The sequence below is a fragment of the Balaenoptera acutorostrata genome, chromosome 2 (genome assembly GCF_949987535.1).
Source record: "Balaenoptera acutorostrata chromosome 2, mBalAcu1.1, whole genome shotgun sequence".
NCBI lineage: Eukaryota > Metazoa > Chordata > Mammalia > Artiodactyla > Balaenopteridae > Balaenoptera > Balaenoptera acutorostrata.
In genome coordinates, this window is record NC_080065.1 from 3,664,357 (window position 1) to 3,688,398 (window position 24,042).

The following is a 24,042-nucleotide window of genomic DNA, read 5'->3' on the forward strand; positions in this document are numbered from 1 at the left end:
TTTCCTCGGGGCTCAGAGTGATGCTGAGGACTGTTACTTTTCAGCTTTTGTGTACATTTTTAAATCCATGGACACTATTCTTTTGTACTTTTTATTCTGAGATAATTTTAGACTCAGAGAAAAGTTGAGAAAGAGTCCAGAGTTCCGGCGTACCTTGTGCCCAGCTCCCCGTGCCGGCGTCCTGCGCAGGCACATGCAGTGCTCCAGAGCAGGGATTAACACGGGTAGAATACGGCCAGCTACACTGCAGGCTTGGGTCAGATTTCACCAGTTTCCTCACAAGTCCAACCCCTGTTCCAGGTCCTACAAAGGACCCCACTGCACTTTGTCTCCCCGTGACCGTCACACTTCTGAAGGTCAGGGGTTTGTCGAATGTCTCTCAATTTGAGTGTCTGTTATTTTATCACGACTCGGTTGAGGTTACATATATTCGGCAAGAAAACTGCAGAAGTGCTGTGCGTTTTCTGGTGTGTCTTGTGGGGCGCAGGAAGCCAGAGTGTTTTGACTTGATTCCCCTGGGAAAGGTGGTGTTTGCCAGGTTCCCCCACTGAAAAGTTACTATTTCCTCTGTAAGTAATAAACATCTTGGAGAGATTCTTAAAACTATGCAAATATCCTATTTCTCCTCAAACTTTTGCCCACTAACTTTAGCATGCATTGGTGGATTTTGCTGCGACAATTACCCCTGTGGTGTTCTAATGGTGACTGTGTGTTTACCTCATTCCTTCTACATTTAAGAACTGGAATTTCTGCGTAAGGAAGAACTGTCTCCCTTTCCCTCATGTTTTGCGTATTCCATTATTATTTACGTCAGTATGGATAGTGGATACTCGCCTTACACTGAGGTGATACCCCTGTACTGCTGTTACTTGTTCGACTGCTCAGATGGTTCCAGTTCTGGCCACGGGGCTCTCCCAGGTTGTCTCCTGTGCCCTTTGACACACACCTCCCTCCCCACCATCCTCTTCTGAGTGCTTCCTTGCTTCCTGGCACAATGAGATACTCTGGGCTCATCTCATATTTTTGCCCAGCCCTGAAATCAGTCACTTCTCCAAGGAGCCCTGGTGCCTTTTATTGGGAAATGGTATTAGAAACCAGTATCTGGGCATTAGGTGTGCTCTCTGCTATTGGGGTGTCATTGAACAAAGAGAAATTTAAGCAGAAAATTAGCCTGTAATTAGTATTAAAATAAATTTGTATCAGATAAATAAATGAAAGAGTGAATGAAGGAACCGATTCTTCAAAATAGTCAAAAGATAGATTTTGACTGACTCATTTCTTCTTTATAAGAAATAATTTAAAAGTAAATAAACATATTTTACTTGCATTGTCTTTGCTTCTCATTTCTCTCCTCCTTGCATTTAGAGAAAGAAAATTGCTGAAAATATTTTGACTAAATAATTCTGTAGTTCCCTCTCAGCTCCTTTCCAACTCTGAACCAGCACCTCTCACTGTCAAAAGGAATTCCTGGGGGTCTTAATAATGTAAATGAACTTCTCAGCTGAAACAGAGTGATCCAGATTGGGCTTTTTCACCTGAAAGTAAATGCTTGCATGATGCCACATAAGTAAGAGAAGTGCAGGCAGCAGTGTATTCAGAAGGCAGGGGCATAGCCCCACAGGGATCTCTGGAGCAGGAACTGTTCCAGAGGCACTGGGTGCTCTGCACACACATTGGCTTCTTAGCCTGGGATGTTAAGAAGCCAATGGCCTGCTCCTTGACCTGCACTTATACTGATTTTACTTTTCTTTGGTAATTAAATTATTTTAGTAACATTTTAATTGCATTAGTAGCAATGATACAAAACTTTTAGGAGGAGCTTCTGTCCCTCCTTGAGACATGGGTTGTCTGTGGCAGGCACTGCTCCCCTGCCCCCCACTGCACCCAGACTTGACTCTGGGTGAGAACTCTTGTCACACCGCAAGACAGCCTGATTTTACGTTTTCACATCTGCTTCCTCCATCAGACTGTGGTGAGGGCAGGGTCCGAGTCCTAGGGGTCCAGCCGAGCGAGGGCCTTGGCATCTTCCTGTGTGCAAGCTGCTGAGACACATCAAAAAGCAAGAGACACCCCACTGCGTGCAGACGGAAATGCTGAAGAAAACACAGCAAAAGCAAAATAAGGATTGTAGAGGAGTAGCTGAGCTTACGAGAAAGAAACAACACATTCAGAAAAATACCTGCCTCCTGATAAAACTAGATGGATTAATTAACATAATTCAGCCCACATTTACAGTACTTCTGTGATCCAGGAACCACCAAGGTAAAACGACAAACAAACATGTTTCCGAGCTGGTGATAAGCCAAGATTCCTGCCGAAAGTAAAGGCCAGAATGTGCTGAAGGGGCACCCCAGCCAGCCTGCTCAGATCCCCCTGAACAGCAGCCCGTAATCCTAAGGACAAACATGCAGGGAGACAGGGTAGCACTACAGAGAGTGCGCAGAGGCCACAAAGCAAAGGGTTCAAACCTTGGAATCTGCCCCAAGTCACTATGTTTAAAGTCATTAATTATAAAGGAGGGACTTGAAGCCAAAATAAAACATAAAAATGAAGAACAAACATGAAACGTGAAAAATAAACAGGAATAATTTTTAAAAGGACAAAATAAAACTTTGTCTTATCAGCTCAGCTGCTATGACAAATTACCACAGACCAGAGGCTTAAATGACGATGTGTATTCCTCACGGTTCTGGAGGCTGCAGGTCTGGGGTCAGCAGGATCGGGTTCTGGTGAGGACTCTTCCTGGTTCATACACTGCCATTTTCTCACTGTGTGCCCAAAACGCAGGAAGTGTGAGGGAGCTTTGTAGGGTCTCTGTCTTCAGGGCACTGATCCCATCATGGGGGCTGCACTCTCATGACCTCATCAGCTCCCAAAGCTCCCACCTCCTAACACCATCCCATCAGGGGTGAGGGTTTCAGCACATTAACTTGGGGGGACACAAACATTCAGTTCATAATAAACTCCTAAGAATGAAGTATATTGTTCATTGAAATTAAAAATACAAAGAATGGGATAAGCAACAGATGAAACATCACTGGAAGTTATGCTTTGAAGAAATAACCCACAATGTTCATTCATAGAGAAAAAGAGATGGAAAAACATGAAAGAGGAATTAACATACACGGAAGAGAGAATGAAAATGTTCAGCTCGTTTTCATGGGAGTCACAGAAGAACAGAAAAGGAAAACCTTAATGGCTGGCAGTAAAAAGCAAAAGAAATAGAATAAACCCAACCTAGATCCATTGTATTGTAGTGAGATTGCAAGAGACGAACAATAAAAACAGCTTGAAAGCATGTTGAAAAAAGGCAATTTGCCTGCCAAGGAGCATTTAGACGGATGCAGGCTTCTGAAGACCAGCAGCAGTGGCCAGAAGACAGGACAGTAACACCCAGCCGTGAAGGAGGACGTCAGCCTGAGGTCCACGTGAGTCACAGTGCTGAGAAGTGCTCAGCCTTGAGAGTGGTGATGGGTTCACAGGTGTGTATCTATGTGATGAAACTCACCAAATTGCACACTCTAAATACAATCACTTTTTGTATTTTTGTATATCAATTATTTCTCCATTAAGTTATAAAAAGAAAGTTTAAGACAACTCTTCATAGGCAGGTTTAAAAGCAGATTAGACACAGGAGAAGAGGGGAGTGGAAAGCTGGACTGTAAGATGTAGGAAGTACCTGGGCTGAAGAAGAAAGACGAAAGAATTAAAATAGAAAATAAACGTAGTTTAAAAGGTGAAGATGTGATGAAAACACCTAACCCCATGTACGTATTTGGAGCCCTAGAGAGAGAGTCGGGAAGCAAGACCAATTCCAACGCCAAGATCAGTGCTAAGAAAACCATGTACTGATGCGTCGACAAATCACAGGAGAACTGCTAAAAACCAAGGGCCAAGGGACATATTTTATTTTGTTTTTTATTAGTTATCTATTTTATACATATTAAGGTATATATGTCAATCCCAATCTCCCAATTAAGGGACATATTTTAAAAGCCAGAGGAAAAGCACAAATATCACTTCATAAGGGGCAATAAAGTGATGCAACCCAGAACAGAACAGACTGGCATCTTTGTGGTGCTAAGAGAAAGTGAGTACATCCAGACTCCTGTACCCATGTGAGTAGCCTTCAACACGAAGACGGAACAGACATTCCAGGCTGAACACCAGAGATAAGACATTTTTAGGGGCTGGCACCAAAGGAAACGCCAGGTGAGCTACTCAGGGGGAGGAAGCGCATCCCAGGTGGAGGCATGAGAATGCAGGTGGAGTGGAGGCCACAGAAGGGCCGCCCGCCACCAAATCCGACAGCCAGGGTGTCGTGTGGGACCTGGGGTGCTGCGGGCTCACGGGGTGCCTCACGTGGGAGGGGTGGGGCGGGGTGGGGGCACCTGGCCGGCACTGCCAACACCGGCTGCACCCTAAGGTCAAGGTCGGGGCAGACCGTGGGGCCGAAGTGTTCACGGGGGTGAAAAGGCCATCCAGCGGGTGGTGCGGTGATTCTGATCTGTGCACGAGACACAGCCTAGGTGGTGACGGATGTCAGGTCCACAGAACCAAAGGATAAAGTGGGCGAGTCCACAGTCATCGCGGGAGATTTTAGCACACGAAGCTTAGCAACTGGGAACAAACTGCCTAAAGACATAGGTTTGTAAAACACATTTACATAATTGACAAATGTAGACCAGCGCGTTCAGTGCATAGAACACAAGCCTTTCAAGGTCACGCAGGACATTTAACTGAATTGACAACAAGTGGGTAACGAGGCAAGACTCCGCAGACCTGAAGGACTGGATCGCTCGAGCGTGTTTTCTCTAACTGCAGCGGGACAGCATAAACGCGATTTAAGAAATCCTCGAATGTTTGGAAATTAAGCAATAACCTTTTGGATAACCCATGGGTCAAAAATAAATCACCATGGAAATTAGAACGCATTTGGACTGAGCGATAAACATATGACAAATTTAAACTTGGGGGATGCAGTGGTTTTATAGCCTTAAATCAATATTTATGGAAAAAAGAATTTAAAAACAATGACCTAATTTCCATTTTCAGAAATTAAAGAAAAGCAAATTAAAGCCAATAAAAGTGGCAGGAAGGAAATAATAAGGATAAGGACAGAAGCTAATAAAATAAAAACCACAGGGTAAAGCATTGTTTTTAAAAAGATGGCTCTTTGAAAAGATCAAAAACATTGATAAAACCCTGACAAAAGTGAACGAAAAGGGCAAAAGGCCTAAATTACTAACATCGAAAATAAAAAGTGATGTTACTGTGTGTTCTGTGGACAGTTAAAGATTGTAAGAGAGCGCTCTGAAACACTTTGCGCTGTTATATTTGAAAATACAAAGGAAATGGATGAGATCCTCAATAAACACAATTTTCCAAAACCGACACAAGGGAAAAAGGAGAAACTGAATCCCTTAGCGAGATGAATGTGTAATCAAACCTCTCCGACGGAGAACACGCTACGCCTCAGCCGCTTTTCTCGTGAATTTTCGGGTGAACCCGGGCGCCGGAAGCGCTGCCTTCCCTCCCCCGCCGGGCGCTCAGGGCCCGGAGGGCACAGCCAGGCCACGTGGGTGGCGCCGCCGCCTCCCCGCAGCCCCGGGCCAGGGCTGTCTGAGAATCGAGCGCACCCGGCGTGGCGCCGGCTCTGTGCCCGGCGGGTTTCGGCCGAGTGACCCGAGGCCTGGGGCCCAACCCTCTGCGAACCCAGCCCTAAGGGCGTCCCCGCTGAGAAAGCGACCGGGCCAGCCCTGCCCTGAGCGGTCCCTCCCTCCGCCCGAGGGCCTGCTTCTCCCGGAGAAAAGCCCCCGCCCCGCGGCCATCGGGGGTCACGTGGGCCGCACGGCCGCGCCGGGCCTGCGCATGCGCACCCCTCCCCCCACGGGAACTTCCGCCTGCCGCCTTCCGCGCAGCTGTCGCCGTCCTGCAGGCCGGCGCCGCGCGAGTCCTCCTTCGCTGGCGCCTCGGTGGTGAAGGTGCCGGACGCTTGGCACACAGGACAGGCCCGGAGTCTCACGCGTGTCACGGAACTCACACCTCACCCTCCAATTTGTACAAAGGGAACCAGATGGACCACGAACAGCCCACGGAGGGGGAGGGGCTCTGGGTGTGGCATGTTGTGCCCCCTCTTCTCCACGGGAGCCCAGCTGGGGGACAGGACGTCCCCGCAGGCCCCTGGCGTTCCCTCTGCTTCGCTCTGAGTGCTCGCCTGGGGAGGGGTGGCATGTGCTAAACCTGCATCGAATCCTGTTTTCACGACTTGGAGTGTCGGTCCTGCCCAGAGGGCCGAGAGCCGGGCCGCAGCCCCTCCGCCCCAGAGCACCCGGAGAGGCCCCCGGAGCGGAGGGAGGACCTGGGGAGGACGGGAACCCTGACCCCGCACCGCAGCCAGCGGGGACGCGTGGGAGAGGCCAGGGGTGCCCAGGGCTCAGCAGGGGCCGGGGGCGATGGGCGTGTGTCCCCTTCCTCCCGAGGGGCCGCTCCCAGCAGAGGGACCCGCCCTCCTCTCTCTTCTCTTTGGTGCTTTACTTCCCTCCCTCTCGGCTTCCAGGGCTCTCACAGGAGGAACTGTCTCCCCGACGTCCCTGCGCCCACCGAGCGCCCTACACACACTAGGGAGCGACGCACGCCGGCGGGGTGAGCGGTGGGCCGTCAGGGCAGGGGACGCAGCAGCTCCCAGCCTCGTACAGACTCTGCGGGCACGGCAGGCTTGGGGGAGCAGGCTCGCGGGTCTGCCGGCCTTTCTGCAGGAGCCGGAGCCGGGGAGGGCTGGCCTGCCTCACCTGGGCGGGTGACGTGGCCCGCCGCCGGGCCAGGTGAGGGAGGAGTGCGCCCGTCTCCTCGGAGGCACAGGGACGCCACCCTGGGACGCTGGGTGGCTGAGGAAACTCTTGCAGCAAACTGTTCACCTCCTGAGCTCTGATGAACCGGGAGAGAAACGGGCCCAAAGGAGATCAAGGTTGAGACAGACGGTCCGGCCGCGGCCGCATCCAACAGCCTGTCAGCTCCGTCCACTGTTCAGCCCACGTGGGCCAGTGACTCGATTTTTGCCTTAATTGACTTAACGTGTTGGTGTCATGAGATGTGACAAAGAGTGAGTTCCTGGCCAGAGCTTAAACTTAAGAGCAGATTTCCAAGGAGGCCTGGGTTCTTCTCCCCTCCGGGGAGTCTGGGCGGAGGAAAACAGGAAGGGAGGCTGAGGGCCTTTAACGCGCTTGGTTTCTGCCCTCCTGGACCACCAGAGTCACGAGATGAGATGCAACACCGACAGGTACATTTTAAAGGATCTTGTGTGCTTTCCGGAGTGAAAGGGGTCTCGTCCGGGACCAACGACTGATTCTCAAGGAGGTGGGTGTGATGAACACTTACAACTAACCTTTTATGCATTTTAACACGTAGCTCGTCTTTTTAACAGACTAACTTTTAGCGAATACTCATGCATGGGAGGCCCTGAGCTGAAGTTTCTAGAGAAGGCCCGACGGGGAGAAGGGCTTGTTCTGGGAAGTAGCGTAGCCGAGAGCGGACCTATAGACAGCATCTCGCTGGGCGTTGGGCACACTCTTCTCTGAGCAAAGGGAACTTATCTCCTTAGAACAGCGAGGACAGACGTCCTTCTGTCCTTCTGGGCACGAAGCTGTGTCATGACTGCAGAGGCGGGGAGGGCATGGCGGCCTCCTTCCAAAGTGTTTCGGGCAAGCCTCCCCTCAAGATTAGACCCTGGGCCGCTGGTCAGGTTTCAAATCCAAACTGGAAACAGATTTGTTTTCTCTGCTTTGATGAAGTTCTGCTGTTTTGTGGGGCTTTGAAGTTTATATTTTTGTCCTTAAATTGCATTAATTATTTTTGAAGTTTATACTTTTGTTCACGAAGTCTCTGTGAAGGGCGTAATGTGTGTAGATTCAAATAATTCAAAGGGACCTGTCTAATAGTTACTTTTAATTGGTAGCAGAGGATGGCATCCAACTTACTACAAACCTACATGCTATGGTTGAGAACTAATTTAACTTCCCCTTGAAGCTGGAATTCAAAGCCTCACTCGTGGCCTGACGTGGTATTATCCGGGGAGAATGTTTGTTTCATAATTTGAAACAAGAACCAGGATCTTGTATGAGGCCCAGTATTACTTCCATATGAGGGGGCTGGATGGAAGGACAGAGCTGGACCCCTGACTAGCGCCCCTGCCCTGGGGGCTGCCCTGCCCTGGGCCCGGGGTGCAGCCACCTGGTGAGGCTGGGAAGCCATGAACATGTCTGTGTGCCACGTCCACGCAGCGACCGTGAAAGCAGGGGCCCAGGGGGTGGGGTGCGTCCATGGTGCAGCCTCTGAGCAGAAACCGAAGGCCTTTGGGACCCGCCCCAGAGAACCCCTATCCTGGGGGCAGAACAAGTGGGTTGGGCTGAAGGAGGCTGGGGAGGGCGGGCAATGACCTGGGGCTGCAGGCGTTTTGGGGACTCTAGCTCCTACCGGGAGGGAGGAGGGTGGGCACGGGGGGCTTCTTAGGGGGTGGCTGGGCCTGGCTCTCAGTTCTAGGGATCCTTTGGCTCCCCATGGAAGATACACTATGGGGGGCATAAGAGCAAGACCTGCCAGGAGGCTGTGGCCAGTGCCCAGGGCGGCTGGATGGGGACAGGGGTGCGAGTGCCTGGGTCCTGGGTGGGTTGGCAGGAGAGCTGAGAGCGTCTGCTCATGGCTGGGTGGAGTGTGAGGGGGCTGCCAGGAGAATCCTGGGGTTTCATCTGGAGCCCCTAGAGGAGGGGCTGCCGGTTCCTGAGAGCAGGGGAGATATGGGGGAGCACGTAATGAACGTGCTGGAGGAGCATCCAGAGTGGATGTCGTGGAAATGCACATCTGGGGTCCCAGGGGGAGGAGCCAAGGGCATCACGTGACCATGAGGCAGAAGGACACACCCCTGCATCCCAGTACAGAGACCTAGGCGCTTGAACTCTGAGGCTGGGGACCAGGAGGAAGAGTCAGTGAGGTGAAGGGAACTGAGAAGAGGTGTCCCGCAAACCCAGGAGGCCTGGCACAGCCCTGTCAGCCCACCCAGGTTTTCAGAGATTATTGGTGTATTTGGACGTTTCCTATCACTTCTTAAATTTCAATTTGCTCTACATTTTCTCATTCATTTTTCTTGTTTTTGCCTTTATTCAGATTGATAGCAAACGCTCTCTCGACCGGAGGAGGGTTTAGTGGTTATCAGAACCCCTGGTCTCCACGTCCTGGTCCCTTATCTGTTGAAACTACTGGGAGTTCTTGTTCTGGGTTCATACATACGTGTGTCCATGTTTCTTTTCTTTGGTCTTAGTTTTTTCTTAAGACAACAACAAACTTTATAAAGTTATAGTTTTAATCTTTTTTTTTTCTTCTCACATCTCTTGCAGCTTTTCTGGGTTTGTTTCTTTATATTTTGAGGTTTCCTCCAAAAATGTTTTCATTGTGGGTTTTGTTGGCAAATCTTTTGAGACCTTGTAAGAATAGCTTTATTATGCCCTCAAAATAGTTTGTTCTTTCAACTATTGTGTACCTACTATTTCTACTTTCTTCTTTTTTCAGGGTATTTTTTCCTTTTTCCTATTGCTAATGTCTTCTTTTATTTTTCAAGGATATTTGTCATACTTATTTCAGATAATTTGTCCTAACACTTCTGCTTCAGATGTTATAAGCTCCCTGGTTTGTGGCTCTTTCTTTGTGATTTTTAAACTTCTTGGGTGTTTAGATTTCTTGACTCGGAGCTCACTTCCCCCTAGAAGTGAATTAGGTGATCTTTGGAGTAAAATACATCATCCAGGACCTCTATTTCCATGCATGGCATCCAAAACACACTCAAACTTTCCAACCATACCAAGGGCCAAGTGGCCAAAAACCTTGGGACAAAAAGACAATGTAAACAGTATCAAATGTGAACAGATGCTGGACTTGCCAGATATGGATTTTAAATTAACTGTTTTTAACCCTTCCCTGCCAGTTTTTAACAATTAAATTATTAATGTATAAACAGAAATATGACAGGATGCCCAATTTCACAGGAGAACTGAAATCATTTTTTTAATCAATGGAAATACTAGAGCTAAATTTACATTAATTGAAATTAAGTACTTGAAAGGTGGATTTAGTGATGGGTTAGAGCACAGAATAGAGGTCAGTGAACTGGCAGAGAGGTCGGCAGAAAATATAAAAAAGAGCATAAAACTACCTGAGATTTAGTGAAAAGTTATAACGTGCATGGATGGGAATCCCAGAAGGAGGACAGAGAGAATGAGGGGCAGGAAATATTTGAAGAAACACTGGTCAAGAAATTCCCAAGAAAATGGAAGACATCAAACCACATATTTGTGAAAATCTACAAACATGAAGCAAAATGGACACAAGGAAACCACACCTGGGCACATCATAGTCCAACTGTCAGAAATGTAAATAAAGGGAAAATTGTAAACAGGGTTACAGACAGCTGACTTCTTCACAAAATGATGGAACTTGGGAGACAATTGAAGGGTATATTTAAAATCCTGGGGAAATAACAGCTCACCTAGAATTCTCTATCCAGTTTAAATGCTTTTTGAGAATAAATATGAAGTTAAGATATATTAAAATGAACAAAAATTGAATTTGCCAATAGAAATTTTCACTAAAATAAATGTTAAAGGAAAATTTTCAGGCAGAAGGGAAATCTTGTTTTTTTAAAGAAAGATAATAGAGAAAATTGTGGAAAACAATAGAAAGGGTACATATGCGGGGAAACCCAGATGACTGCTGACTGACTGCAGCAATACAATATCTCGTAGAATTTAAATAAATGTAAAATTAGGATACAGAAAGAAAAAAAAAGCTGGGATAGGTAAATGGGATTCAAGAGTAGAAGTGTGGTTGCTTTGTCCAGAAGGCTGAGTACTAACTCTAATATATCAAGGATGCATGGGGGAAATCACTAAAAGAAAAATAGAAATCGTATTTAGGGAAAATAATAAGAGATATTTAGATATTAGTCAAAATCTGTCAGAGAAAGATTTAAAAGGGACAGAGGAGACCACTACAAAGCAAACTGTTAATATGGTAAATTTGACACAAATGTACCATTAATTACACCAAAAATAACTATTATTTTGTTAAATCATTAAAATACATTAATCCTCTAACTGAAGACAAAGATTGTCAGGCTGGATTACAAAAAACAAAACAAACAATTGTTCCTCCAAGTGACACATGTGAATGTGAGTACATCAGCATGAAAGGATGGGGAAAGGTACACCATGCAAACAGACAAAAATCAGTAGAAATATTGAAGATTCGAAAATCATGATAAACAAATCTGACCTGGCTGACATGCACAGAACCCTGCATCTAATCGATGACTGCAGTATACACTTTTTTTCCAAGTGCACAAGGAACATTTACCAAAACTGATGACGTTTTGCATCCCTCAACAAATTTTGAAGTGTTGAAAACATACAATACTCTATGACCACATTGAAATTAACCTAGAAATCAGTAACCAAAAGATACAAAGCAGGGAAATCCCAAATGTTTGAAAATAACATGATAAAGTTCTAAATGATCCATTAGTCAAAGAGAAGTCCCAATGGAAATTAGGAAATATTTTGAATTGGATGATGATAAAAATATGAAGTATAAAAACTTGTGTGGCATAGTTAAAGCTATACTGAAAGGAAAATGTACAACTTTGGGGAGTTTCCTGGCAGTCCAGTGGTTAGGACTCAGTGCTTTCATTGCCGTGGTCCCAGGTTCGATCCCTAGTCTGGGAACTAAGATCCCACAAGCTGCAGCCAAAAAAAAAACAAAAAAGAAAAAGAAAATGTATAACTTTCAATTGCATATATTAGGCAAAATGCTGAATATCAAAGAAATAAGTACTTTTTTTTTTTAATACAAAGAACTTTTCTTTTTTTTTTTTTTTAAATTTTGAGTTGTTTAGCCAAAGGCACTTTATAGCTACTTTATTTATTTATTTATTTTTTAATTTTTTGGCTGTGTTGGGTCTTCGGTTCGTGCGAGGGCTTTCTCCGGTTACGGCAAGTGGGGGCCACTCTTCATTGCGGTACGGGGACCGCTCTTCATCGCGGTGCGCGGGCCTTTCACTATCGCGGCCCCTCCCGTTGCGGGGCACAGGCTCCAGACGCGCAGGCTCAGTAGTTGTGGCTCACGGGCCCAGCTGCTCCGCGGCATGTGGGATCCTCCCAGACCAGGGCCCGAACCCGTGTCCCCTGCATTAGCAGGCAGATTCCCAACCACTGCGCCACCAGGGAAGCCCCAGAAATAAGTACTTTACTCAAGAATTTGAGAAAATATTGCCAACATCTCGGCTTCCCTGTGCACCAATGCTGAACAGAAATACGGAGACAGGGATTTTGGAGGAAGAGAGAGATGGCTTTATTCTTCTGCCAGGCAGCAGGGAAGACACAGCCGGCTAGCGCCTCAAGAACTGGGCCCGCCCTCCTTGAGAATCAGGGAAGGTTTTATACGTGGGGCTCTCGCAGTCCGGGGTATAGGATGAGGATCGAAGTAGTGAAGGTCTTGCATTCCTCCTTTTCTTTGCATTATTTCAAAACAGTCATAGTTGGCATCAGGCCACCCGGTAATTGGGGTCCAGCAGTCTGGTAATTGCGTCCGTTTGCCTCTGGTTTATCGGCCAGTGACCTTGTTTCTGAAATGCAAAAACTAACGGGGTGATTTGTTACGAGGGACATATAGAATGTAAGCGCCGTGACGTAATAACGTTAGGGAGTGAGAGGCACAGGATGTAACTCATACAGAGTTAGGGGTGATGGGTGCCAGAGGTAAATTACATAGTGTCAAGGAGTGAGGTTAGCTTTGTAAAGTACAAATCTAGTTACTACAAATCAGTGACAGTTAAACAAGGAGTGATTAACTCTTTCAGGCCAGGCTGTGTTTCTTCTCTAGCCGGTTTGCCATTCCCTTTGTTTTCTTTGCTGTCAGGAGAAGAAAGAAAACTCTCACTTCTATTTACATTGCAACAAAAAGAACAGAAAATTAAACAATTACACTCAATTAATTAGAAAGAAGAATATAGCAATGATAAAATCAGTAATTAATGAAATATAAATCATACAGGAGAAAAAAATCAATAGCTTGTTTGCTTGAAATAGAATAATAAAAATAAAATGATAAACTCTTAGAAAGTTTAATCAAGAGGAAGATAGGGAGGCACAATTAACAGTGTCAAAGATGAGAATGGAGACATCACTAAGGATCCCACAGATATTGACTCACAAACGAATGTGCTGAACAATTTATGCCAATAATCTTGACGACGTAGATAAATTGAACAAATTCTGAAAAATGCAACGTGCCGAAACTAATACAAGAAAAAAATTTAAGTCTAAATAGTCCTACTGGGGCTTCCCTGGTGGTGCAGTGGTTAAGAATCTGCCTGCCAATGCAGGCGACATGGGTACGAGCCCTGGTCCGGGCAGATCCCATGTGCCGCCGAGCAACGAAGCCCATGAGCCACAACTACTGAGCCTGTGCTCTAGAGCCTGAGAGCCACAACTACTGAGCCCGAGTGCCACACTTCTGAGCCCACACACCACAACTACTGAAGTCCACATGCCTGGAGCCCGTGCTCCACAACAAGAGAAGCCACCACAATGAGAAGCCTGCTCACCGCAGCCAAGAGTAGCCCCCGCTCGCCACAACTAGAGAAAGCTCACATGCAGCTACGAAGACCCAATGCAGCCAAAAATAAATTAATTAATTTTTTAAAAAACCACCATAAATAGTCCTACTAAAAACATTCCCACAAAAACTCCAGATCCAGTTGGCTTCACCAGTAAATTCTTCCAAATGCTGTGGAAGAAATGACATCAGTCTTACACAAACTCTTCTAGGGAAGAGAGAAAAAAGAGGTGATACTTCACAACTTGATTTAAGAGAACAGAATGACCTCATTATTCATATCTGACCACAAGGTCATTGCAAGAAAGAAACATTACAGCAATCACTGACATGAGCATGGACACAAATGTGCTTTAAAATTAGTAAATCACAGTCAACTGTGTATGCAGATATACACCATAGCCAATTGAGGTATAATCCGAATATGCAAGAGTGGTAAAACATTAAAAAAGAAATCAATATAAATAGTATGCAATCAAACAAACAAGAAATGCTACAACACGGATGAACCTTGAGGACATTATGCTGAGGGAAATAAGCCAGTCACAAAGAGACAAATACTGTGTGATCCCACTTATACGAGGTACCTAGAGTCATCAATTCATAGAGATGGAAAGTAGGTGGTGGGTGCCAGGAACCAAGGGGGGGAGGGGCTTATTGTGTGATGGGTACAGGGTTTCAGTTTTGCAAGATGAAAAGAGTTATGGAGATGGATGGTGGTGATGGTTACACAACATTCTGAATATATTTAATACCACTGAACATACACTTAAAATCATTAACGTGGTAAATTTTATGTTATGTGTATTTTACTAAAATTTTAATTTATTTTTTATTTTTTTGACCACGCCATGTGGAATGCATAATCTTAATTCCCCGACCAGGGATGGAACCCACGTCCCCTGCAGTGGAAGTGCGGAGTCTTAACCAATGGACCACCAGGGAAGTCCCAACTTTTTTTTAATTGGAAAAAGTAATAAGGGGAAATAGCTATGGAAAGAGAGTAAATTTTTAAAAATCAGAATTGATTATTGTCAAAATCAATTTAAACCTCTGTCAAATGGAAAACTTTATAGAAAAATATACTTTACCAAACGGAACTTGAAGACATATAAACTTTAAATAGACCACTTTCCATGGAAAAAAATAGTGGAATCTGTCAAAGACCTACCTCTGAAAAAAGCACCAGACCTGCCCTTTAAGCTGTTTCAGAGCACAGAATAGGAATAGACAATTCTAGATTCTTTTTACAAATTGCATATAACATCAAAGTCTGGAATGCATCAAAAATAAAACAGGCCAATCTTGCATCATGAATATCGTTGCAAAAGTCTTTTTAACATCTTAGCTAACAGAATCCAGCAACACATTAGGACCAAATGGGGCTATGATGATCAGATATTAGAAATCCTGCAGATATCATAATATGTTCTCAATAGATGCTGAAAAGCCAACTGACATATTTCAAGGATAACTTGTCTCTTTTGTAAAAGGGGGGGGCAGACTTGTGTTTTCTTGTATAACATTTCTTGTATGTAAATTAAAAGAAAAAAACCTCTGGAAGCATGCACAAAAAAGTATTACAGCTGATTACCTCTTGAAGGAATGGAACTGGGAAAGTTAGCAGGGGGGATAATTTTCACTCTCTACCTTTCTATATATTTATTAAACCATATGGATATATTATTCAGAACTGTTAACTAAATAATAAAAGAGTCAATTTATGCCAACTATGTAGACAAGAAAGTGAAGAAAGGGAAGATTATAAACTAAACACCGATAAATTCAAGAACCTAAGTAAAACAGAAACATTTCTGGGAGAATAAAGAATGCCAAAATTAGTGTGAGAAGAAACAGAAAATGTAATAGTCCAATACCCACTGGAGAATTAGGGCTGCAATCAGAGACTTAGGGCCACCAAGGCCACAGCCCACACCATGTCAGATGCACTTTCTTACCCTCTTCTATGGGACACGCAGCAGAGAAGCTGGTGCACTTTTCCAAGACCAGGAGCAAAATAAGGGTGACCTCCATCCCCACTGCGTTTCAAAAGAGCTTTGTAGGTTCCTGACTCCAAAGTAAAGGAGTTAGGAGTAGAAGGATGATTGGATCATCTACAGACAATGCACAGGATCAATCAACAAACAATCTGACCTAACCCAGGAGAAAGTCAGTATTACAGTGTTATCCTTCTGCCAGCAGCAGCCAAGTTTAATAGGGACAGACTCTCCAGAACTGTGAAATAGGAAGAGGGGCTGTTCTTGCCAATACTGACTCTGAGACACGGCATGGCAATAAGGCAGGGGGCTGGTGTGCAAGGACAGGCAGGGAGAGCCAAAGTGCAGCCCCACATGTGGGACCAACTCTATGCCAGATGCAGGCCAGATATCCACGGAGAAAGGTGCCAGGTCCAGTCAGAGGTGTGAACACTGGCTACTACCTGTGGCATCCCTGCCTCACACCATATGCAAAAAGGGGGAGCTGGAATAAAGCGCCAAAAGTGAAATCATAATCCTTAAAGCTAACAGGAGAAAATGTAAGACTGTCTTCACAACCCAAAACCCACAAACCGTAAGGTGAAAACCTGCTGGGTTTGCCTGCCTCAAAGTTAGATGCGTGTGTTCCGGGGAGGACATTGTAGGCAACACTGTGGATGAGCAGCAGGCGGAGGGGAGCCATTTCCATCATCAAAAACCTGCCAGCGTCTGCCCTGAAGAGCCCACCGGAGCTCCTGCCCACCACCAGGCAGGGGGAGCCAGGACGGGGCAGAGGAGGTGGGTGGGCGATGCACAGAGGGGCACCCAGGTGAGTGAGCAGCCTCGCCTGTGACGGGGAGCAGGGGCAGGCAAGAGCAAGCAGCAGGCTGTCACTTCACGCCCCCCAGACGGGGGGTGGAGAAGGCGGGGTGCTGGGAAGCACCGCCCGGCGGGGGGACCGGCATTGCGGGCATCTGGAGGGCAATGGAGAAGAACCTGGGTGATGGGCACTTACCCTGCCCCCGGGGCACCATCGGGGGATGCAGGCAGAGGGCCAGAGAGACGGGCTCGCGTATCACTGCCACCTTCTCTGGGGAGGAGCGTGGTGGTGGCCACTGGCTGAAGGTGAGGGGGTGCCTAACCCGCCCCCAGAGGCAGTGAGCAGGGCAGCCCTTCACGTCTGCGCACGTGGCAACCACTTGGCCTGCTTTTAAGATGTGCGGCACCCAGGCTGCACCCCAGATGCCATCATTCACAGTCTCTGGGGCTGGGACCAGGCATCAGTTTGTTCTGAAACCTCAGGCTATTCCAAACGCAGCAGGTTTGAGAATCAGCAAACCGGCTGTGTGGACAATAGCGTAAATCTGGATGTAGCTTTAAAAACAGTGTTAAGTTTAAAAAATCAACAATTCTGAGTAAGAGCATTGCAAATATCAATTATGCCACTAAAATCAGTTCAGGAAGCACCCTGTGTGTTTGCACGGTTCATACACAAACAAGGACATACCCAGTCGCGTTGGGGGACTACGTGGAACTCGCTGGAGGAACGGGGCAGGGCATAAAGCAGTGTAGCTGAACCGGAAGTGACCCACTAGGAGGACAGCGCACGTTCCAGAAGTGAGAGGTTTGATGAACTCTGCGCCCAAGCTCAAAAAGTAAGCAAAAGGCACAAGTGAAACCATAAAGGATTAGAATAAAATACGGATGGATATTTTTACATACTGTAATCAACATATCGGTTTTGGCATAAGACATGAAGAAGAGATCAGTGTTATTTTCAGTGTTAAAACCATTTTAGGGCTTCCCTGGTGGTGCAGTGGTTGAGAATCTGCCTGCCAACGCAGGGGACACGGGTTCGAGCCCTGGTCTGGGAAGATCCCACATGCCGCGGAGCAACTGGGCCCGTGAGCCACAACTACTGAGCCTGCGCGTCTGGAGCCTGTGCTCCGCTACAAGAGAGGCCGCGATAGTGAGAGGCCCGTGCACCGTGATGAAGAGTGGCCCCCGCTTGCCGCAACTAGAGAAAGCCCTCACACAGAAACGAAGACCCAACACAGCCAAAATTAATTAATTAATTAATTAATTTTAAAAAAAACATTTTAAAAAGCTCCGTCTCTTCACACCTGCCCTGAAATGCTGTCTCAATCAACAGTAAATTCCTGAAATCCTGGAATCCACTGCCGGCTTCACACCCCTGCCACACGGAGTTTCATATATTTTAACATCTCTTAGGGAAAGTCACTCCTTCTTACTCTGTCTTTTTAGGACTTCCCTGGCTATTATTGGATTCTTTTTTCCAAATAAACTTAAGAATTATTTTGTTACAAGTTTCCAACAGCGACCGTTGGGATTCACTTTACAGGCCAATTTGAAGGATGTTCACTGAACACTGGGGACAACAAGTGTCCCACCTTCTCCCGTGGCCTCTGGTGTGCTTGCTTTACTCTTTGTCTTACTGAACATTTCATAAAGCTGGTACCACGTGCTCTTGAAGCCCAAATGAATGAACTGGATCTTTCCTGCACATCACCACACACAGGTGCGGGGATGCCACGTTGCAGCCCCCGTGGCAGTTCTGTGGCAGCCCCCGTAGCCCGGCCCGCACCTTCAGCAAACAGCCGCTCTTCACACTGGGAGGCGGTCGGGGCACCACGTCTGCTCGAGACCCTGTCTTTGTCCACGAGGCCCCTGTGACAAGGGCAGGAGGGGTGCTCTCAGGCAGGTTGTGCTGGGGACCTGGGTGCTGGTGAGAGAGTCAGGCTCAGAAACGAGGAACCCACATCTGCTCACAGGAAGCACATGAATCCTCCCAAATCAAGTCGCATTTGCAGACAGTTGCTGGGACGGGGTGTAGCCATCGGAGGGGTGGTGAGGGCCCTGCGGGGTGTGGACCCACCCCGTCCGGCTGAAACACAGGGACCCGCGGGGTGGCTCCTGGAGACCTGCGTTCCTTTCGTGCATTTGCTTTTGGTTTTCTTATTTTCATGCATTTATCAACGTATCAGTTGTTCCTTCCCTACAGCAAGGATGACGAGAGCAGTTCTCAAGCCGCCGTCCACTCTCCTCTGAATGGCCGTCAGCCGGGAAGTCACAGGCTCTGCGGCTTGCACGGCAAACATCTGCTTTGTCTACGTGGGCTCTGCCTTTTAAAACAGGAATAAGTAAAAATTGTTCTGGTTCACTTGATATGCTTTCTTTTCCTCTCGACTTTGGTAGGAATTGTTTCTTCCTGCTGCCATCGAGCTTTAAAAGATGCCGTCAGAGGAAACGTCAGCCTGCTCCCCGTGAAAGCCGCAGCGGCGTGAAGCGGGCAGAGAAGGGGGGGCTCAGGCCAGAATGTGTCTGTAAAAACAGCCGAGTCCGAACATTTTCAAATAAAGGATTCAATTGTGCTCCTGTATTCCTCTTGTGCCGTCTTGGCTGGAGGGCCTCGTTAAACGCTCTCCTGGAAAACAATGCGTTCCTCTCTCTTCTCTCGGGAGCACTTTGGACGCCCCTGTGGCTCATAAAGGGCCCTCTGTGGGGCTGAGGCTGCAGAGGTGATGGGAGATGGGCCTGGGGGGGCACACCCGCCTCCCGCCCCAGCTTCCACACCCCGCAGACCCTCAGGGGAGGACTGTGGGCGGCCGTGGACCCTCGGGGTGGCAGCGGCAGGCGAGGCCACGACAGTGGAATGGACCCGAGCGCCCGAGTCGCGTGGCCTGGGCAAACGCACCGCTGCCCGGAAGGGGAGTCTTCTCCGTGAACGGCGCCCAGTCCACCGAGCCTCCGCACGGGAGGGGAACACGGACCTCGACCCACACTGCACATCAAAACGAAAATAAGTTTGAAATGGATCTGAAAGGACACAAGAAAATAGCCTCATGACCTGGGGGCAGATTTCTCAAACCGGACAGAGACAGCATGGCTCATAGAAGAAAAGAGGGATGAATGGGACAGTGTGAAAGTTGAGAACGTCTGTCCGTCCAAGACTCCAGGGAGAGGAGTCCAGCCCCAGCCTGCGAGACTCTGGGACACGCGGGTCTGACGCGGGCGGCTGGAGCCCGTCAGGAGGGAGCTCACTCCGGACAAGAAGGCAGACAGCCCAGCACATCCAGGGGCTTTCCAGGCGACAGCAAGGGGCTCTGTGTCCCAGTAAGCTGGGAGACACAGCTCAGACCACAACAGCAGACTCTGCGGAGGCCGGGTGGCTGGTGGAGCCCGAGGGGCAAGGATGGGGGGCCGCGGGAGGGGAGAGTCGGGGCTCCCGCCGAGGCTGCACCCCCGGCGGCTGAGCTCAGGGCCTGGCCACCCCCGGACGGAAGGTGCGCCGACCAGAAACCAGAGCGGAGACCGGCCCGCCTCCCGGGCGGGGGGGGCGGGGGGGGAGCAGCCCTCGGCGAAGGCAGGGACCAGGGAGCGGGCACCACTTCTGTCTCGGGTTAATCAAGCTGCATGCGGAAGCCACGCTCCCGAACGTCTACCCGCGTCTAACGGGAGAAACAGACGCACAGATGCTCCCCGAGGGCGCAGCTCCTTCATTCCCGAGGAAACCACGGGTGTGTCTGGGGCGGAGCCGTCCGCCCGCCCCCCGCACCGGAGTGAGTGGGCTGCTCGTGGCCCTGATCGGTTCCCTCGGGTGAAAAGGGATTGGGAACTAAAACACACGGTGAAGACGTTCTCAGGGGCGCTCAACCCCCGTTTCCAGGTTGGGGTCCCAGGGCCACGGGCAGCCGAGCGAGGCCGCCTGCTGTGTCTGGGCCGCCGCATCCCCTGCCGGAGCCCCGGCTGCGGTGTGTCCCGTGCAGAAAGAAGCAGCGTCTCACCCTGCAAACGGCTCCGTCCACACTGACGCTCGCCATACACTCTGTCTCTCTGTCTCTCTCTCTCTGTCTGTCTCTGTCTCTCTGTCTCTGTCTCTCTGTCTCTCTCTGTCTCTGTCTCTCTGTCTCTGTCTCTGTCTGTCTCTCTGTCTCTGTCTCTCTGTCTCTGTCTCTGTCTCTCTCTGTCTCTGTCTCTCTGTCTCTCTCTGTCTCTCTCTGTCTCTCTCTCTGTCTCTGTCTCTGTCTCTCTCAGCCTGGGCAGGGCTCAGTCTGCTCTGGGAGCTGCCGTGAGGGTGTGGGTGAGAATGGGAATGAAATTCAGCGGGAAGAATCCATGATTCCCTGAAACTCCTCAGAGGAACTTGTGGTCCCTGGGAAGAGGTGGCATCAAGGCATCCATGCACACTTCCCAAGGTCACCTCTGCGCCCATCTGAATACACGTGCATCTGAATGCTGGATGCAACGGGCAGAACCCCCAAAGACCTCCGCGTTCTAATCCCCGGACCCGGGAGCAGATACGTTAGGCTACGTGGCAAAGGGGGATTAAGCTCTGACCAGCTGGCCTCGAGGTGGGGACGTGATCCTGGGTCATCGGGGTGGCCCGGTGCAGTCACAGGGGTCCTTCCGGGGTGGGGGGAGACAGAGAGTCAGAGGGTGCACTCAGCTGCGATGCCGGCTCTGAGATGGGGAGGGCTGCGAGCCCAGGGCCGCGAAGGGCCTCAAGAAGCTGGGAAGGGCGGGAATGGAGTCCCCCCTGTAGACCCAGGGGTCCGGCCCCCTGCACACCTGGAGCGGAGCCCAGTGAGACCTGTTTTACTTGTGGCCTCCGGGGCAGTGGGGCAAGAAATGTGACACTCATACCTGGTCACCAAGGGCTCGGCCAAACAATCCATCAGGATGGGGACCTGGAGGGTGGGGAGGGGAGGGCACGGGGGAGGGGGACAGACCCGAGTCCTCCTCCTCCCTCAGGATCCTTTCCCTGGTACTTCCCCAGGGGCCCCTCCTGCCAGGCCGCAGCCCAGTTCCCAGAGAAGGTCAGGGTCTTGGTCTTCAGGGGCAGCCCGGCCACGGCCAAGGGGTCGAAACAAGCGGCTGCCCTACCGACTCCAGGCAGTCTGTCCTCCTGCGGCCCCTAATGTCTCACACACACGTCCACTTTGTGTCCAAAATGTTTTGCAGTTGCCATAGACACGGGGCCTGTGGTGGCTGGTGCGGGAAGCTGCCCCTAGGGGCTGCCCTGCCTGGTGTCCCCGTGACCCCTCGCCTGCCCCGTTCTCCCGGGGGGTGTCAGACGCCCGGCAGTGTACCTGGGCGGGGCGGCAGCTTCGCACAGGGCTGCAGCGGGCGGGAAGGGCAGGGCTGCCCGGTGATGCCCACTCCAGGCCGGAACGCCTGCTTATCTCCCAGAGCCTTGGGTTCATCCCCTCCCCTCTCTCAGCTCCAGCTGACGCAGCTGGAGGGCGGGGGCGCGTCCCCATGAGGGCAGGGGGCAGAGGGCACGTGGGATACTAAAGGGGACGCAGACAAACCCTGTGCCCACGTGTTCACACAGCCGAACGTGCAGACAGCCCGCCTTCCCCAACTGATGCTCGGGTAAGCCGGGTGTGGTCCCCCTGCAGCGGGGTCCCCCGGCCGTAAAGAGGGACGGGCTCTGGTGAAACCCCGTCATGGAGGAGCCTCGGAAACACCGTGGAAGAAGCCAGACACGCATTCCATGAATGTGAAATGTCCGGAACAGGCAAATCGCAGAGGCAGGAAGTGAGTGGGTCAGCGCTGCAGGGGCTGGGGGAGGGGTGGGGAGAGGCGGGGTTTCTCTTCGGGATGATGGAAATGCTGTAGACTTGGATCCAGTTGATGGCTGTGCAGTTCAGTGACGAGATGGAAACCACTGGAATATACACTTGACATGGGTGAGTGGTGTGACTCGTGAATTATATCTCAATAAAACCATTAAAATTTTAACAAGACCTCTGAAAATAGTAATGTTCCCACAACTAGGAAAAAATTAATGTAACATTTTCCGGTAGATTTTAAAAGATCAAAACAGTGTATGCTCAGTGTAGAAAAAATTTTAAATACAGAAAGCTACAAAGAAGGACATTAAAACCACACCTACACCTTTCAGTGTAGGTACCACGTGTTTTCTGGTATTACATCTGACTTACTCAAGTAAAATTATGAGCATCTCCTGCGTCATCAGAAAGTTTCTCCGACGGCATTTGTACGTCTGCGTGGGCGTCCGTGCTCCGGTCACCAGGGTCCACCAGCTCGTTCCCGCTCGTCCCTCCCGGTGTGTCCCAGGCCTTCGCTGCTGTCAGGACAGCCGGGAGGAACGTCTCCAGGCAACAATGCTTCTGTTCAGTGGTTCCTTAGGAATAATATCTAGAAGTAAAATTATTGAATGAAAGAAAATGGACTGTATTTTAAAGACCTTTGAAGAAAAAAGGCAGTAAGCGTCCTCAGGCTGTGGGCTCCTTCGGGCTCTAGTGTGATCGACGGCACCTCAGTGAACCTGGTGGATTCTGGCCTGAGTAACGCCGCCCGTCTCTGACTGTCATTTGGCCACAGCAGACAGCGAGCTGGCTGTTTTCTGTGGAACGACCTTACCGAGGTTGAAACAACAGCAGGGGTTAATTCTCTTTCCTCCTAGACAACATCTGTCCGCTTGCTCCTGGGGTCTGCCTGCTCCTCCATCTCCTGGCAAGGGCGTTTCCGGGGCCCTAGTGGGACGCTGCGGGGAACCAGGGCCGCCAGCTGGCCCACGGCCAGCAGGGACGGTCCCAGAGCACCCCCCGAGCAGGGCCACGCAGACGCCCCTCTGGGGGCTCCTGTGCGTCTCACCTGGCCCTTCCCGGCCTGGGGGAGCGCGTTATCATCCTGAGATGGCCCGGAACTCACCCGGGGGCCACCTGGGGTCCGAAGCCAGCTGCACCCCCTACTGCCCCCGGGCCCGGGGTCATTTCCCTTCTCGGGCCTGGTCTCAGAGAAAGCTCCAGGGCTAGTGGGGGAGGGCAGGGAGCCTGGGGCGCCAACGCCTCCCCAGCAGGGCTGGGCGTGGGGCGGGGACCGCGGGAAACACCCGAGGGACCTCCCCCTCCACACCCAGGGCGGTCACAGTGGCGCCTCCCCGAGGTGCATCTGGGTATTGCACCTGCTTTAGGCCAACAGTGCAACCCAGCAAGGGAAACCTTGCCAAGGACACGACCCCTCCGTCCAGAGCTCGGTGTGCAGAAGCCCCCCTGGGGTGGTCTCCGGGGCTCCGTGCTGGCCCGCCAGGTGGGTGTCCCCTCCGCGCCCTGGTCCGGCTGTTGAGGAGCAGGCAGGCCACAGGTGGCTGGCCCCCAGCCGCCTGGGCCTGGGCTGTTGGGGAGCACGTCTGTTAGGAGTTCACTCTTGCTTTTGAAGTTCAGGGGGAGGCCGTGACCTTTGGCTCTGACGTGCAAAGGGTCAGACGGCAGCCGTGGGTGTCTGGGGAGGGGACGTGTAGCGTCTCCCTCTGTTCTTAAGGCCTGGAAGGCTTGGCGATGTTGTGCACAGGGGTGTGTGCACGCATACCTGTGTGTGTCTGCATGGGCGCCACGTGCATGTGTGTGTTGTGCGAACA

At 49.8% G+C, this 24,042-nt stretch overlaps 1 long non-coding RNA gene across 1 annotated transcript; it reads right to left on the reverse strand.

The window, feature by feature from the left end:
• Nucleotides 1-1,852: 1,852 nt before the first annotated feature.
• LOC103003074 (uncharacterized) lies at nt 1,853-5,792 on the reverse strand. Its single transcript, XR_451900.2, has 3 exons — nt 5,450-5,792; nt 2,654-2,768; nt 1,853-2,093 (listed from the first exon to the last, which is right to left on the reverse strand). It is a non-coding gene; the product is annotated as an uncharacterized LOC103003074 (long non-coding RNA).
• Between the last annotated feature and the right edge of the window lie 18,250 nt (nt 5,793-24,042).